Source organism: Gracilinanus agilis, chromosome 3 (genome assembly GCF_016433145.1).
Source record: "Gracilinanus agilis isolate LMUSP501 chromosome 3, AgileGrace, whole genome shotgun sequence".
Lineage (NCBI taxonomy): Eukaryota > Metazoa > Chordata > Mammalia > Didelphimorphia > Didelphidae > Gracilinanus > Gracilinanus agilis.
The window spans coordinates 393,387,799-393,393,504 of record NC_058132.1 but is presented as its reverse complement, the minus strand read 5'-3'; the positions used below and the strand labels follow the sequence as shown (position 1 = coordinate 393,393,504).

The 5,706-nt window shown below is 34.1% G+C and overlaps 1 pseudogene; it reads left to right on the top strand.

Moving 5' to 3' along the window:
• The first annotated feature begins 213 nt into the window (after positions 1-213).
• LOC123242423 lies at positions 214-1,612 on the top strand (annotated as a pseudogene).
• The last annotated feature ends 4,094 nt before the right edge of the window (positions 1,613-5,706 follow it).

Here is a 5,706-nt window from a genome sequence, read left to right as displayed (position 1 = left end):
AGTAAATCTTAGAAGGGCATACAAATTAAGAAAAAAAGCAAGAGCAATGGGATAAAACAAGAGAGAGAATTATAAAGATATATGTTAACAAATAAGAGAGTAACAGCTGTGAACTCTTTCGCCCTGTGTGTACATGCCTTCTCCCTGCCTCCAAGTGTGATACCACTTGGCTCTTAAAGATTTACACTTTCCACTTCAAAATTCACCATTCATGATGACATTGCTACACTCAATTTTGACAATGGCTCCAGAATGCAAAAAGTTGGCATTGGAGGAAATGATGCCCCTCAGGTCATCTTCCCTACCATTGCTGGGGTAACCCTGTATAAATGAAGATTTTTGAACCCTTGGACTTCATTCCCCAGAAGACTCTTCATGATCACCAAAAATTATTGTAGAGGATTAAAATGAATATAAAAGAACTAAATATTATATTTTTAAAAGTTTATTAACAATAACTAAAGCAAAAAGCTACCTAAACCACCCAGCCTGCTCGAGAAAGAAGAGAGGAAGAGAGAGGTAGAACCTTGGAGCTTATACAAATGTGGCCACCCAACTTGGTGGAAAGATATAATACTTAGTTCTTATATATTAATTTTATCTTCACACCCGAGATATCAGCGTGGTAGTGGGCATGAGCCAGAAAGATAGTTACATGAGGGATGAGGCCCAGAGAAAGACTGGTATTATGATGCTGAAGTACCCCATTGAATATAGTATTGTCATCAACTGCAATGATATGGAGAAGATCTGACATCTTACTTTCTACAATAAGCTATGTGTGGATCCTAAAGAATACCCTTGAACTCCAAATCTAATATAGAAAAGATGGTACAGAATATGTTTGAAACTTTCAATTCCTTAGCCACATACATTGCTGTTCAGCTTGTGCTGTCTCTGTATGCCTCTGGGTCTACCAATGTGGTGTTTATGATGGATTTGGGGGATGTTGTGACCCACGCAGTGTCCATCTATGAAAGTTATGCCTTTTCACATGCCATCTTCTGCCTGGATCTCTCTACCTGTGATCTGGTGGACTACCCCATGAAGATCGTGAATGAGAGCAGGCATAGTTTCAGTACCACAGTTGAGGAGGAGGAAACTGTGCTTGAAATCGAAGAGAAGTTGTGTTACAAAGCCCTAAACTTTGAGCAGGAGATGGTCACCACTGCATCTAGATCTTTTCTGGAAAAGAACTATGAGTTTCCTGATGGTCAAGTTACTATCATTGGTAGTGAGAGGTGGCAGTGCCCAGAAGCACTCTTCTAACCATCTTTCTTAGTTTCTTGGAGAAATCTTGGAGAATCCATGATAATTCCTTCAACTCAATCATGAAGTGTGATATTGACATCTATAAGGGTTTATATGCTAATAGTATACTGTCTGGAGGTGCCATCATGTACCCAGGCATTGCTGAGAGGATGCAGAAAGAGATTACATCCCTAGTTCCCAGGACAACGAAAATCAAGATCATTGTTCACCTGAGAACAAATGTTCCATCTATATTGGAGGCTTTATCCGGTCTTCCCTCTCCACCTTCCAATAGAAGTGGATCAACAAGTAGAAGTATAATGGGTCTGGGCCTTTCATTGTCCATTACAAATGCTTCTAAACGGGTTTTTGTGTTTTTTTTTTTTTGCAATGGTATGACATGATAATTGTCCACCCCCCCAAAAAAAGAGATGAGCTTAGTAAGCCTTTATTATTTATTTATTTGTTCATTTTGGGCACTTGATTCAGGATTTAAAAATTTGAATGATGAAGGGGATAAACAGTCTAAAGTATGTTGGAGGCAAACACCACCAAAATTCTACATTGTATCTTTAGGAATCTATACTTAAAAAAAGTTATTCCAAATATTGTATAATGCATTGTTACAGAGAGTTACTTGCCTCTTTGAAGACTGTCCTGCTCTACACAGGACTGACTTAACATAAATCCAGACCAGTGAGAGGGATAGGGTATGACAGTAATATTTTTGTTTCACATGTAAATTGTAAGTCTTAAAAATCTTTTATCTTCCACATTAATATTTGTTCTCTTTTTCTTAAGTTGTCAGTCATAATGAATGGCTCCCTAGATTCACTCTCTGCCCCCAACATAGTTGTGAATGAAGCCTTTATACCTAGGAAGAACAAAACCAGAGAAAGAAAGTTTTAGAATAATTTTATTAATAAATATACACGTAAAAATTCTAAATACAATTAGACAGATGACTATACCAATATGTGACAAAGATTATACATTATGCTAGATGACTTAATAGAAGGAAAACTCTTAATATATTTGATTACATACACAAAAAAGTAACGAAAATCATGATTGTATCAATAGATGCAGAAAAGGCTTTTGACAAAATACAACATATTCATATTTTTTAAAAAAACCTGGAAAGCTTAGGTATGAATGGATTTTCCTTAGATTAATAAGAAGTACATATTAAAAACCATTAGCAAATATTATCAGTAATGGGGAAGATCAGAAGTAAAACAAGGATGACCATTATCACCAATATTATTTAATATTGTACTAGAAATGATAGGATTAGCAATAAGAGCAGAAAAAAGAAATTAAAAGAATAAGAATGGACAAAGAGGTAATAAAACTATTTCCTTTCACAGATAATATGATGACACATATGGAAAAATCCTAGAGATTCAACTAAAAATAATTGAAACTATCAATAATAGTAGCAAAAATAGCAGAATATTAAATAAAGCCACATAAATCATCAGCATTTCTATATATCATTAACTCCTGAAAGAAGAGAAAGAAAAAAAAATTAAATTAGCATCAAGGAGGCAGCTGGATGTCTCAGTGAAGTGAAAGTCAGGCCTAGAGATGGGAGGTCCTAGGTTCAAATTTGGCCTCAGATACTTCCTAGCTGTGTGACCCTGGGCAAGTCACTTAACCCCAATGACTTAGCCCTTACTGCTCTTCTGCCTTGGAACCAATACTTAGTATTGATTCTAAGAGAGAAGGTGAGGGTTTAAAAATGAAATAAAATAAAATAAGCATAGAATAAAATAGTTGGAGTTTATCTTCCTAACAGATCTGGACACTATCTGCACAAAATTATAAAACACTTTTTTATACAAATAAAGTCAGATTACATAATTGGATAAATATTGTTTTGTGGGTAGACAGAACCAATGTAATCAAAATTACAATCTAAAATAATCTACTTATTCAATGCCATTCCAATGAAATTGCAAAAAACCAAAAATCATCTTACTGATCTAGGGAAAATAAAACTGATTTGGAAAAACAAAAAGTCAAGAATATCAAAGAAAATTATGAAAAAAGCATGTACTAGATTTCAAACTCTAGTATGAAGCAGTAATTTTCAAAGCTCCCTGCAACTGGCTAAGGCATAGATAGGAAGATCAGTGAAACAGAATTGAAATACAATAAAGTCTTAAATTTTTTAATAACCTTGCTTTTGACAAAATTAGAGATCTAAAATTTTGGAATAATAATTCACTACTTGGGAAAAATGGTGAGGAAAACTGGAAATCTGTTTAGCAAAAACTAGATATAAGCCAATATCTAATAGCATTTATCAAGATAAGATCAAAATGGATGCATGACCTAGATATAAAGGGAGATATTATAAACAAATTAGAAGAACAAGGAACATATTACCTATCAGGTTTATGGATAAGAGAAGAATTTATGAATAAATAAGAGTTGGATGGCATTGTGAAATGAGAAGTGGATACTTTAGAATACATAATATTGAAAAATTTTGTACAAATAAAACTAATATAGTCAAGATTAGAAGGAAAGCAATAGTTGGGAAATAAAAATTTATAGACAGTTTCTCAGAGAGAGGTCTTACATAAAAATATGGAGAGAACTTTGTCAAGAATATAAGAATATGGGGGGGGCAGCTGGGTAGCTGGGTAGCTCAGTGGATTGAGAGTCAGGCCTAGAGATGGGTGGTCCTAGGTTCAAATCTGGCGTCAGACACTTCCCAGCTGTGTGACCCTGGGTAAGTCACTTGACCCCCATTGCCCACTCTTATCACTCTTTCACCTATGAGCCAATACACAGAAGTTAAGGGTTTTAAAAAAAGGAATATAAGAATATGGGTCATTCCACAATGGATAAATGGTCAAAATATATGAATATATGTTTTTTGAACAAACCAAATCCTGAGTGAATATGCAATCTTTTGGTTACATGTGTCTTTTCCTTCAATAATAGTCATTTACCAACATAGAGACTATACACATATAAACTCTCCTCACCTTGTGACTGTGCTTTCTCAAGAAGGAGAAAAAGGAAAGAAAGAAGGAAGGAAGGAAGGAAGGAAGGAAGGAAGGAAGGAAGGAAGGAAGGAAGGAAGGAAAGAAGGAAAGAAGGAAGGGAGAAAGAGAGAAAGAAAAGAAGGGAGGAGGAAGGGAGGGAGAAATGAAGGAATGAAGAAAGGAAGGAAGGAAAAGAAAAACATTTCAGCAAAAATGATTCAGAAAACAACCATGTATGACAGTGTTTGCTGCATTTATCATCAGCCATCACTGACCTTTCTTCTGAAAAGAAAATATGTATTTTATCCTCTATAATCCTGATACCCACTAGTTCATTGCCATTAACCAGCTGCCGTTAGTCTTGTTTTCATTTAAATTTTTGTAATCATTGTTTCTTTTCTTTTGATGATGATGATGATTGCTCTGCATGACTTCCTGCAAATCTTCCCTTGTTTCCCTTAATTAGTGACTAAGTACTTGGAAAATTCAGGGCAAATAATTTCTACAGAACTCATTTTTCATCCAACAGAGTGGGGAAAAAAGGAAGCAAAGATAGAGATAAGTAAATAACTTGCTAGAAAGAGGAATAGAGAAAAATACACTAATTAGTGTTCATATTGAAGTTCAAATTCAAATATATAATTCTGCTCCATCTCCCACTCTTCTTCTGTATAATATGTGTATATGTATGTATACATATACATATATTTATTCATTCATTTATATTTGGATATCTTGCTAATTAGCCTAAAAGTACATCTAGAGCTGCTACACTTTTGTTAGAGAAGAGTTCACAATTATAACAAACAACCTAGAAGGAGCAGCTGAAGAATAATAAATCTAAATGAATCAAAAGACTTTGGTATGTCCAAATCATAGGTCAAATGGTATTGCATTTCTTTAAAACAAATAAACAATTGCCCAGGTAACAATAATAATATGGTCTCTGAGAATCTCAATTTTCTTCATACATTTCTTCTAGTGTATTCTTTATTCCAGTAGAAATAGAAATATAGCTGGAGCTCAATAGATCACTTAGACCTATTGAAGAATACTTAGTGTCTACAGTTGAAAGAAAAAAGACATTTCTGGCTTCCACATGGTGAACTGCATAGTAAGTATCCATCCCCTATATTAGCAGATCTCTAAAATTAACACAGAAACAATACTATTATATAAGTAAATCCTGATATTAAACCAAAGAACTCAAAATATAACATTTTTTTTCTGAATATGGTTACCGAAACACATAAACTGATTTCAAAATTAAACAAGGTGGGTATTGGATTGAATCAAACATTTTTTTCTTTTGTCTTATTGATGGTTTTGTCTTATTATACCATAATCATTTCCAAATATGCCTCTTCTCCCCTACATCAAATACTCTCTAATAACAAAGAAAAATGGGAAACATGGAACATATACCTTTCTTTTCAGGAGAAAAGAGGCAATA